Genomic DNA, 13,311 nt, shown 5'->3' with positions numbered 1-13,311 from the left:
GATGTTATAGTTAGGCTCACAGTTCACATGTACAAAACCATAGAAATTCAGCAGTTATAGTTACCTCGGATAACTATGTCTTGCATCCCCGTAATGCACTGCTTAGGACCTCACATATTATCATTACTCATGACATGGTGAATGACATCACTGATGACATCACTGATGGCATCTCAAATGACATCACTGATGACATCATCCACAGAACCACTCATGCACCCACTCATATCCCCATACAAACTATTGTACATCCACACAGACACACACAACTACTCACATACTCATTCACAGACCCATAAAACTACTGAAACATACACACTCACTCAGTCAGCCACTGACACTACTCACTCATCCAGACAGCACTAACTCAGGTATTCACACACTCATACAGCTACTCACACACCCACTCACAGACCCACACAGTCACTCACACATCCACTCAAACACCCATACAACCACTCACATACTCACTAACAGACCCACAGAGCCACTGACACACCCACTCACTCACTCACCCATACAATCACTCACACACCCACTCACCCAGCCCTGCAGCCACTCACACACCCACTCACTCACCGATACAGCTACAAACACATCCATTCACTCTCCCATGCAGTCACTGACACAGTCACTCACATAGGCATAGAGCCACTCATACACCCACTTACTCACCCATTAGGTCAATGACTCACCCACTCGCTCACTGATAGACACTAACACACCCAGTCACTCACAAATACAAGCACACATACCCTCTCACTCACCCATACAGCCATTCCCACACCCACTCACTAAACCAGTGCAGCCACTCAGACAGCCACCTGCTCACCCATACAGCTATTTAGACATGTACTCACTCTCCCATAAAGCAACTGACTCACTCATAGACCCACTCACCTACCCACTCACACATCCGTACACCCACTTACACTCACTGTATGATGTCATCAGTGATGGCATCCGAGATATCATCAGTGATGTTACTGACCATGTCAGTCAGTCAGTCAAATATCTTTATTCGGCGTATTGCCATAAAAGCACACATGCATACATAAAATATATATAACCATAAAAATACAATCCTTATTACTTGATTCAAAAAGACCAATATCTTCAATCTACAAATATTACAAAACTAATTATCAGAAATCAAGAAATATCCCATAGCCCTTCTAAATAAATAAATAATAATTTACACATTTTAAAATCCTAATCGGGGAAATAAAGCACATATTTAAAATTACATTAACAAACAGACGCATCGACCAGTTCATATCGGTTCCTAATAGCAATGGCTGATTTGATGAAACTTAAAACTAAACTGCACATTTGTTTAGATGAAAGTCTTTGAATACCAATCAGTGCCTTCTTATTAAAAGAAGTGTGTAATTTATGCAAAATTGGCAATATAAAAACTTTCCTAGGAACTGAGTAAAGTGAACAAAATAAAACAAAGTGACAAGTGCTTTGTTTAGAAAAATTGTCACAAGGGCATGGCGGTAACGTTTTTTGCCACATACATGACCATGTCATGAGTGATGTAATATGTGAGGTCATAAGCAGTGCAGTTCAGGTGCGCAAGTTAGCTCAAGTAACTATAACTGCTGAATTTCTATGGTTTTGTACATGTGAAATGTGCCTAACTATAACATCCCTGTAACCTTTGTTTTTGTAAGTGAAGATATATATATATATATATATATATATATATATATATATAGGATTATAATTACCTGTAAAAAAATCACATTTACATCATAAAGGTGTTAGCGCGCCTGGTCCTTAGTAAGTAAACTTACAAGGGGACGCGTATAGGTCAATGAATATTCTGGATCGCATGGAGTATCCTAGTTAAGCAGTAGACCAGTGAACCATTAACATTATCAAAATCAGATAACGAACATTATGGGAAAACCGTATCTAATACGAAAACACCATCACTCTCTACTGAGGTTAATTGCTTTTATTCCCTACAAGTACAATTCTAATCAAAATCTTTATTCAACTTTATTGCTATATCAAGCTTTATTAATCATCACCCGACAATATACATCAAAAGAATCTCGAACAATCAAGTACATTTCAACGTCAGAGATGTAATTAAGCAATGTAATTTAGTCAGTCAATTGTCACCGTCAAAGTCACCCTTGTCAGCCTACCTAACCCAGATTAGCATCGGCATGTGGGTCTTCATGCGAAAAAATGTAGGCAAAAACATTAATTTGGAAAAATCTATCTAAAGAAGAAGAATATAATTAAAACAGTGCAGTTGGTACCTAGAAGAAAAAGCACGCATTAGTCAGTCACATTGTTATAGCTACCTATCCAAGATAGATCAGCAACGAGTCAGTCTTCGTTTCCAGGTCATCAGCAAAGTATCAGGCTAGCAGAAAGTAAGCCCAAAGATCAGCACTTCCGACAGCATCTCCTGACGTCATCAACTTTCGCCTCTCCGCTCTAAATTTCCTTCCCTTGTCATGACATTTTATTAGGGTCTCTCAGTCCTTCCCACTAATTTCTAATTGGTCAATCTTATCATAAGTTATGACTCTAACCTATAGTTTTTGTTACCACATGTACACGTAAATTCAGGTTTCAAGTTCCATTAGTTAGATTGGGTCTTCAGTCGATGAGAACATCATCCGGCTCTTCAGTAACAAAATTGTTGCTCACAATCTTTTAGTCAGTGCTTCCATTGTTCAAGTCCTGGGAAAGTATGTTTAGCTTACACTACACATAATTGTATCAATTTGTCCTCATCATCTCCTGTCCACTGGTACATTTGCAGAATTTGCAAGCAGAGCTCTCTCTGAACTCTGTACAGGTCAAGGTCCTTTTCTCCAGTTCCAGTCCTCGGCAGCTTTGTCACGTCTCCACGTTAAAGCAGGCAAGGCCCAGCGAAGACCAGGCCTCCAGTTTGGCTAAGTTAAGAACACGAATTAACATAAAATATAGGTTATACATTGAAATATGACATAGTAATATGTTTTTAATATGTATTTGCATTATTTAGCATCTTGTTAATACACATAGTGACCACTCCCCATGGGCACATTTTACTCATACAAGTTATTTTTCAAAGATTAGTTTCTTTATCAATTTATCAATTTTCTCATTATTATTCATATGTAAATCATTAGAAATTTCTCATATTAGCATATCTGCTCCAACAAAGGCATGCGTGGTAAGGGCCTAGTCGAGGTAGAAATATGGGTGATAAAGATGCATGTTTTGTAACACGTTTTTAATTGCATGTCTAGTAAAGACCATGTTGTAATTGCTGTTTCTTTATGAAACTACAAAATAAAGCAGGTAATATTTCTACTCCTCCTTATTTCTCCTCCTCCTTTTCTGTCTGCAGTCCGATGGCTGATCTAACTTACCCCCCATACAGTCTAGCACCCACAGTGGATGCTGACCATGTCCTCTTGCCCCGTAACAGCATAGCTTTTAAGGCTTTTTACCACTAAAATTTCTGAGAAGATTGTTTTCTTTGTTGGGCCTAATTGTTTTAGACCCAGCCATGTGGAAATCAGTCATGACCCTGCTTCTCATCAGAACAGTCTAGCCAGGACTGTCAGGCCAGGTCCTCACCTAATCGGAACACAAGCAATGTAGAACTAATTTAGCCATATAAGGGCTCATTATCCAGGTATAGCTTGATTCCAGTGGGTTTGATGTATGTTTTGATAAGAGACAGGTTCTGCCTAAGATTTGGGTTGAAATATCGGTATGCGTTATTATTGGGATAAGATGGTTGATCCTCCTTATGTTTGAGATGAAAGGTTGGCTCTACCTTATGTTTGAGATGAGACTGTGAGTCTGCCTTAAGTTTTGCATCAAATGGTTAATCTGCCTTGTGTTTTTCTCCCTTATGTTTGTGATGGGAGGCTTGAGGTACCTTATACATGGAATGAGAGGGTGGGTCTACTTTATATCTGGGTGATCGCTGCAGTGAGTACACACCAAGCATGTTACTGCTCTACCACATATCTACTGCTTATTTAGAATGTTGCCCTCTTTATTGTTAGCAAAAGTTATCAGTTTGGCCATCAAACTCGATGAGGCAGTGAGAAACGTCGAGGCAGATACTGCGCCCCCAGAAGCAAAGTGGGCCCTCTGAATCTGGTAAAACCATATTTGTAGTGAACGGCTGAGTAATGACACTGCCAACTATGTCAGTGTGTGCGTCTGAGCGTATTGTTGTATTTAATGATCGATAATTGTGCAAAATGAATGGTGATGATGAACGAATGCTGATAAAGCCACGTCAAACGTCTGTGCTGACCAGCAAAGCGTTCTTTTTTTCACAGCCACATGATATTTTCTCCCCCCCCCCCAATTCTTCTTTCTGCTTCCGGTTTTTACCTCCCACCTTAATTTTCATTTTAAATGAAGGTGTATTTCTGATTAAAAAAATTATCAGTTTGTTTGTGCACACTGTGCCTTACTTCTTCCACATATACGATATGTACTTGGCCATTTAGGGCTAGGGGGGTCATTCCAACCCTGGCAGGCGGTGATAAAGCGGCAGCCAACTCGTCAACAGGCAGGCGGTCCAAAAAAAGGAATTCTGACCCTGGCGGGAACCACCAACACAACCCGCTACTTTAACACTCCGACCGCCACAGCGGGACAGACAAACAGCGCGGCTGTCACCGCCAACAGGCAGGCGGCAGACAATGTACCGCCCACCCTATCACAACTCACCAATCCGACACCTTTTCCGGGGCGGGAGCCCGCCGCTAAAAACACGGCGGAAACAGACTACGAACGGGAAAACGCTCACCTATACACACTCCACGAGGAAGGAGGACAGCATGGAACCCGAATTAAACATCCTACCAGCTTTGTCTACCTGCTCATCTACCAGGAGTACGAACGCCGGCGCAGACGACAACGGTGAGTACTGCACCTACGACACAGGGGAGGAGGGAGGAGGAAAGCTTACGCGCACACACATGCGCCATACATCCACCCCCCCACCACAAATACCTAAACCCCAATGCCGAGCAACAAGTCAGAGTGACACCCCCCAAACCCACCGGAATAATGCAAAGACACAATTAAAATGATCTATAAAATATATGTAGAAATAGCTCCATTAAAGGTATGGGAAATATGCCATATAAAAGATACAAAAATAAGGAATGAACATAGTCAAGAATATATACATAGGCAATAAGTCCTGCACATTCCCTCAAAGTTCCATAGTCCGTGGGCCAATGTGCACAAACACATGGGCAAAGCCCACACAGGAGACCAGATACCATTGGAGAGAACACTGCTGGGGCATCAGATGATAAAACTACAGGCACCTCAGGGGGAAGGGAAGGGGAGGCACCTCAGCCACATGAGTCCTTGACGCCAGATTCACGAGGGGCCTCCATGACCACTGTCCCATCCTGGGGAGTGCAAAGCCACAGTCTCACAAGTCTCTACAGTGGGTGGCTTGCCCACTGTCCCATCCTGGGAAGTGCAAATCCACAGTCCATCAGATGGATTACCGACTCCACTGTTAATGGAGGAGGCATGGTGCCCAGAGTGCTTCCTGAAGCCCTGGTCGACACAGAACCGGCACTGTCAATGGGCCAGCGGTGCTTGAGATGAAGGGCCCAGCGGAGCGGTGCAGAGACGGCGGGACCCAGCGGAGCGGTGCTTGAGATGAAGGCCCCAGCGGAGCGGTGCTTGAGATGAAGGCCCCAGCGGAGCGGTGCTTGAGATGAAGGCCCCAGCGGAGCGGTGCAGAGACGGCGGGACCCAGCGGAGCGGTGCTTGAGATGAAGGGCCCAGCGGAGCGGGGCTTGAGATGAAGGCCCCAGCGGAGCGGTGCTTGAGATGAAGGCCCCAGTGGAGCGGTGCTTGAGATGAAGGCCCCAGCGGAGTGGTGCTTGAGATGAAGTCCCCAGCGGAGCGGTGCTTGAGATGAAGGCCCCAGCGGAGCGGTGCTTGAGATGAAGGGCCCAGCTTGAGATGAAGGGCCCAGCGGAGCGGTGCAGAGATGGCGGGACCCAGCGGAGCGGTGCTTGAGATGAAGGCCCCAGCGGAGCGGTGCTTGAGATGAAGGCCCCAGCGGAGCGGTGCTTGAGATGAAGGGCCCAGCGGAGCGGTGCAGAGACAGCGGGACCCAGCGGAGCGGTGCTTGAGATGAAAGGCCCAGCGGAGCGGTGCAGAGACGGCGGGACCCAGCGGAGCGGTGCTTGAGATGAAGGGCCCAGCGGAGCGGTGCTTGAGATGAAGGGCCCAGCGGAGCGGTGCAGAGACGGCGGGACCCAGCGGAGCGGTGCTTGAGATGAAGGGCCCAGCGGAGCGGGGCTTGAGATGAAGGCCCCAGCGGAGCGGTGCAGAGACGGCGGGACCCAGCGGAGCGGTGCTTGAGATGAAGGCCCCAGCGGAGCTGTGCTTGAGATGAAGGCCCCAGCGGAGCGGTGCTTGAGATGAAGGCCCCAGCGGAGCGGTGCAGAGACGGCGGGACCCAGCGGAGCGGTGCTTGAGATGAAGGGCCCAGCGGAGCGGTGCAGAGACGGCGGGACCCAGCGGAGCGGTGCTTGAGATGAAGGCCCCAGCGGAGCGGGGCCTGAGATGAAGGCCCCAGCGGAACGGTGCTTGAGATGAAGGCCCCAGCCGAGCGGTTCTTGTCCCGGCGGGACCCTGTTCAGCGGTGCTCCTCCCGGCGGGCCCCTGTTCAGCGGTTCTTGTCCCGGTGGGCCCCTGTTCAGCGGTGCTCCTCCCGGTGGGCCCCTGTTCAGCGGTTCTTGTCCCGGCGGGCCCCTGTTCAGCGGATGTTGTCCCGGCGGGCCCCTGTTCAGCGGTGCTCCTCCCGGCGGCCCCCTGTTCAGCAGTTCTTGTCCCGGCGGGCCCCTGTTCAGCGGTGCTCCTCCCGGCGGGCCCCTGTTCAGCGGTTCTTGTCCCGGTGGGCCCCTGTTCAGTGGATGTTGTCCCGGCGGGCCCCTGTTCAGTGGATGTTGTCCCGGCGGGCCCCTGTTCAGTGGATGTTGTCCCGGCGGGCCCCTGTTCAGCGGTGCTCCTCCCGGCGGGCCCCTGTTCAGCGGTTCTTGTCCTGGCGGGCCCCTGTTCAGCGGTAGGTCGTTCCATCTCTTCCTGATGTCCTCCCGATTGCGTGGATGCTGTCCCACCGCGTTAACCCTGTCCACTATCCTTTGCCATAGCTCCATCTTCCTGGCAATTGTGGTGTGCTGCACCTGTGCCCCGAAGAGCTGGGGCTCTACACGGACTATTTCCTCCACCATGACCCTGAGTTCGGCGTCACTGAACCTGGGGTGTCTTTGGGGTGCCATGGGGTGGTGTGGTTGAGGTGTGGGGTGGCGTTTGTGGTGATGAGTGTGGTGCGTGTGGTGGTGTGTGGTGTTTGGTGCGTGGATTCTGTGTGGGTGATGGTGTTGTGTGCCTCTGTGTTGTGGGATTGTCTAATCTGTGCTCTCTCTCTAGCCTTTGTTAATGATTTCGGGTCGTAGGGGCTTGTGGGTGATGTGGGGGTGTGTTTTATATTGTGTTGGGTGTGTGGGAGTGGTGTTAGTATGTGTATCAGGTGTGTGTATTTTAAACTGACCAATGTGGCTGAGTTTTCTATGTGTGTGTGTATTTTGACCGCGGCGGTGTGTACCGCCAATGGAATACCGCGTTTGAAAGACCGCCGCGTGGATTTGTGGGTTGGAATGGTATGGGCGTATTTCTGTTGGCGTGACGGTGGAGGTTTGGTCATCGCCATTTTTTCGCTGACCTTTGGTGTGGCGGACTTTTGTGGATGTCGGGTTTTTGGCGGTTTGCCAGTTGCGGGTCAGAATGACCGTGGCGGTTTACCGCGGCCGCAGCGGTGTTATGGCGGTCTTCTGGCCGGCGGTAAGCGCCTTTTACCGCCGAGGTCAGAATGACCCCCTAGATGTACAAAATCGTGGGTTTGTGATTTCCTAATTTTAGCGATTCGCTGTTAGGAAATCGCAAAGAGCGATGTACTATTGTGTGTTTGACACTGTTTGCATTTTCCAGTGGTTCGCAAATAGACCTGCCTCATCAAATGCATGAGGCAGATTGCAATTTGGACCCTTTGGGAATGGCCACAATCACAGGGATGGTGTACTGCTTGGGTCAGCAGACCACCATGTCTGTGACTGCTTTTTCAATAACGCAATTTATTTTTTGTAATGCAGCCCGTTTTCCTTAGAAGAAAACGAGATGCATTACAAAAACATAAATTAAAAGTTTTTTTTCATTTTTTAAGAGCAGGCAGTGGTCCGTAGCTCTTAAAAAATGTTGGTGCCCACATTCACAAAGGAGAAGGTGGTCCTTTGGGAACTCCTTCCCATTTGCGAATGGGTTACCACCTGCTTCGTGTAGTCGGTAAAATCTGAATGTTTTGCAACTACATTCTGGTTGTAAAGCATTCATGCGAGTCCCTGCGACTCGCTATTAGGACGAAACACCCTTACCATGCTCCTTCTTAATACCAACTCGCAAGCTCTATTTTGCGAGTTGGTAATAGGTTACTGACTTGCAAAATGGGGTTAGTACATGGCAAAGGCTATTTAGCAGTTGAAAAAGGCCTGATTCTCAGTTTGCGACCTCTAAAACCTTTTCTACATCTGGCCCTTAATGAATACTTTACGCATCCAGGGCCTCATTTACAAGGCCCATACGCAGGGTGGCACATAAAATGCCTTGCTGCGTCACCTTGGCCCACCAAGAAAGGGCAGAAATGCTCTGTATCTACAAGATACATCACCTTGTCACCTCACTGGCACACAAATTGCTGCCATACATTAATGCAGACACCCTTGCACCATGGTGCAGGGGTTCCTGAGTTGTGGGGATGCTTGTTTTTGTGCAGAAAGGGACACCTTCCTGCACCAAAACAATCACAAGAGACATTTTCCTCTTCCTATGTGTGCTGCAGAATGCAGCACTCATAGAAAGAGGAAAAAGCAGGGAGAAATAAAATATTTCTCCATGTTGCGTCACTTACACCACCCCTATGGTGGCATAGGAATCTGACACATTCCCAGAATTGTAAATCTGGGAATGCATCAGATTGGGTTTCATGGGTGTTGCAAGGGAACACCTCAAGCAACACCCATGGAACGCCCCTTTCATGCAGTGTTATGCGTGAAAGGGGGCCATATTTACAAAGCCATGAAAACCCACAGAGGGCAGCTTTTCGTGGCCTTGTAAATATGGGCCGGCACACTGCGCCACCAGCACATAAAAAAATAACTCTTTGGTGGTGCAGTGGGCCGCTATGGCCTTGAAAATAAGGATCACTGTATGTGCCCATTTTTTTATTATATCGGAATATTGAATGGTCCGCTTTTATCTTTCGATCTGCACCACAAGTGTAACAAAGGCCCATATGCGTAAATTGTGCGATTTCATGTAAGGAAATTGCAGTTTAGCAATTTCCTAATTTGCGTTTTCCTAATAGCAAATGCAAATCTGTAGGAATCGCTATTAAGAAATAGCAGATTACATACATTCCATTTTGGAATTCCCAAATAGCGATTACTACTGACTCGCTATTTGGGAACGGAAAACTCAGAATTTCAGACATATGGGCCTCTGTGTGCAAGGAACATTTGAGTTGTATCTACTCAACTTTTTGGTTCTGCAGAAAAACCTTCGAACGAGAGAGGCACTCTACGTAATAGATACTAACTTTTGTAAGAATACTTGGGTTATTAGATAGAATTGTGTCAGCATAATAATTTATACTTAATACAGAAAAGTGTGTGCAACAGATACTAATGTACGTAAATTTGCTTGTTTTGTTGCAGAATATGGTTTATCTGTAAAGCCTACAGTATACAGTATGAAGGCTGCAGGGAGGATGGTCTGTAGCACCTTCAGATCTTGTTTTTTTTAACAAGTATCCTCTTTTTTTTAAACTGTTGCATTTATTTTACACTGTTCTTAGTAGAATCTTTGAATACTCTGTAATGTATTTCCCATTAGAGTTTCACTGTTTGCAAAGAGTATGTAAACACTGTGAAAAAGTCACCCTTTTTGCCCTGATCACCACCATGTTTTGACTGATACGGGTGGTTATTGACTCTGACTGTGCTACTGAACTCAACTTTAACTCTTAATGTAGGTTTGGTGTGTCTGAGGTTTGATTCAAATAAAAGCTGTCCCTATAAGGGCATTTGCTTTGGAATTGGCATTCACTATTTTAGCTTTCTTTGAACAGTTGTATAGATGATGAACACCTTGATCAATGACGGGTCTCCATATATCAGCGGTTGATTCAAAACGTGAACTATGCTTCATGTAAAATGTATGGATAGGGTCAATGTTGTACATAATGCTTGCTTGCAACACCTAAAGGAGTTGTTTCTGTGTTGGTAGAAATTATGTCTGACCTTCTCCTGAGCTATTTTGTACTTACTGTCAGACCTCAAATGCTATAGTAATTTAGATGCAGGAAAGTGAAGTTTGGATGATGTCATAAGTAATATAATCAGTGATGTTATTTGAGATGCCATTTCACATGTCATCAGTGATGCAATAATGAGGTCATCAATGATGTCATTTCAGATGTCATCAGTGATGTATGAATTAACTCATAGAGCATGTCATGAGTGATGTGATATGTGAGGTCACAAGCAGTGGAAAGCAGGGGTGAAAGTCATAGTTAGTGCCGCTAACTATAATTGGTGAATTTATGTGTTTTTTTAGTTAAACACATTAACGTTCTCACTGAACAATGTATTTAAAGTTTTTTAAAAAATTTATTACACCTAAATATAACGTTACTTCAACCTTTTTTCAGTAAATTTCTAGGTTTTTTTTCAAGTAAATTAATTTATTTAATGCTAATCTATAATAGAGTACTGAATGAAGCTTAGTTGGATATGTATTTTTTTTTTTAAAGTGATGGCTCTTGCAAGTTGCTTGTGGGAGCCAGATGCACAATTCCCTGACTCCGAGGGGGCTGTATTTCCTGTTTGGCTGTTGCAAACCACTCACAAGATTGTACTTTTAGAATTGTTAATGACAGTGTTTTAATGTAATTTTGAACAAAATAGACTATTACACGTTGCTTAAGATAGAAAAATTAATAGATATAAAGGATGGGTGTATACATAAACTGGTCTCCCCTTTAAGACCTCTCTCTCATATGATGGTGTGCATGGTAAGGTGTGTAGAGAGAAACCGGCCTCTCCACTAAGACCTCTCTCTCAGATGAAGTGTGTGCATAAAAGTTTCTCTGACATGACAGGTGTAAGTATTAAAGTGTATAGGCCCTCTGTAGTGAATCCTAGTTTGTTTTAATGGGATAACAGGAGTTAGCTTAGCCTCTGGCTTGCAGACTCGTGCCCGTCACCTAGTGACTTTTAACCTACTTAGCTTGCTCTGTCCTAGCCCATTTAATTATTTAATCTATCTAAGATGGCTGCCTTGTTTATAGTTAGGCCACTTGTTATGCTTTGCATTATCAGTGCCACCGCGCTAAGGCGTCAAGATCAAGCAATAAAGACAAACAAACAGGAGGTGTTCACACTTAGGGTTTTTCCCTCTCTATACTTTTGAGGGATTGTTTATAATAATTGCCGTCCCAAGCATGTCTGTTATCTATTGTTTGGGAACACACCTACGTCAGGGGTCCTGGAGGATCTGTATAAATACATCGCACTTTAGACAGATAATCAGAGGGATTCCGACCAGAGGGCATCGCCACCATCGCTGATATCAATGCTTCACGTCGTCTTAACGCTGACCCAGTTTTCGTGTCCCTGCGGAGTCTGAGATAGAGACCTCATTCCAAGGTAACGAGGGTTGGGGGCTCCTCTCATGGACATGGCATTGGCAGATTAGGTTTAACAAACCCAGCTCTCCTTTAGGTAGGAGATTAGGCCTCTCACATTAGGGTATTAGGGCATATTACATCTCGTATGTCTTTTGCATGCATTGCAAGATGGTGGGGGTCTTTGTAATAATGACTCTCGTCTTCACAATTCTGTTTCTTGCACTGCTCATTATCCTAATCATTGCAGCCCATGCAACATATCGCAAATTGTAGTTGTGTTAAATAAAAACTATTGAAACTTTACTACATTTTTGTTATTGCCTGTGTTTGTCTGAGACATGATATATCTGTGAGAAAGGGGTAATCTCCGTTTAACCACGACACACCCTGAGATGGCTTACTCTCGAGTCCATGCGTAAAGGCTGCCACAAATCACCTTTTACTGTTGTGTTTCTGGTGAGGTGCTGCTAGTGAGCCAGTAAGGTTGGGACAACAGTTGCGACTTGTTGTAGGATGGGCATAATCGCCTACAAACAAAAGTGCTGTCATCCTTAAACCAGCAGTCTTGCCCAGAGCAAGAGTCCAAACTATGACACCTCATTACGACCCTAGCGGTCAGTGATAAAGTGGCGGTAATACCGCCAACAGGCCGGCGGTAATAAATATGAAATTATGACCATGGCAGAAACCGCTCAGGCAGACAGCCACTGCAACACACCGACTACCAGGGTGAAACCAACAGGCAATAGCAAGGCGGAAGACAATGTTTTGCCCACTGTATTATGAGACACCAATCCGCCACCTTTTCAGGGGTGGTACCAACAACATGCCTGGCAGAAACAGAACACAGAAGGGAAAGGACTCACCTGTGGAGACTCAGGGAAGAACCACGCCGCCATGGAGCCCGAGTTGCATGTATTCCCCATGCTCTTCTACCTTCTGCTCCATTACGAACACCAACGTCAGCCACCTAGCACAAAGGTGGGGGAAGGAAAAAGAGAGTGACACACACATGCAACACACACACCCCAAGACCATACACACAAACAGATGCAGTAACATTACAAATTTACCCCATACCCCTCAGGAATAATGCAAGGACAAAATGAATTGATTAAAGTGAGTAAAATACTATAAATACGTGCATCCAAATAAAAAAGTATGTACATATTTACAAATGTAGGGACACTGCCCAGTCCTCAATGTCCGTGGGCCACAGGGCCACATCACATAGTCCAATGCCCGACCTTACTCCTGCAACAACACGGAGAGAACACTGCAGAGGCACCAAGTCAAAAATAGCCAGACACCTCAGGGGGACGGGGAATGGGGGGCACCTCAGCCGGAAGATGGTACAACACTACTGGTCCTGGAGGGGCCAACATGCCCTGTGCTTGATCCTGGGGAGTGCAAGGCCACAGTCTCTCAAGTAGATGACTTGCCCACTGGCTTTGGAGGAAGCAACATGCCCTCTGCTTGTTCCTGTGGAGTGCAAGGCCACAGTCTCTCAAATGGGTGATTTGCCCACTGCTTGGTCCTGGGGAGTGCAA

Source organism: Pleurodeles waltl, chromosome 1_1, assembly GCF_031143425.1.
Source record: "Pleurodeles waltl isolate 20211129_DDA chromosome 1_1, aPleWal1.hap1.20221129, whole genome shotgun sequence".
Lineage (NCBI taxonomy): Eukaryota > Metazoa > Chordata > Amphibia > Caudata > Salamandridae > Pleurodeles > Pleurodeles waltl.
The sequence above is the reverse complement of the archived record's forward strand: the minus strand, read 5'-3'. Positions refer to the sequence as shown.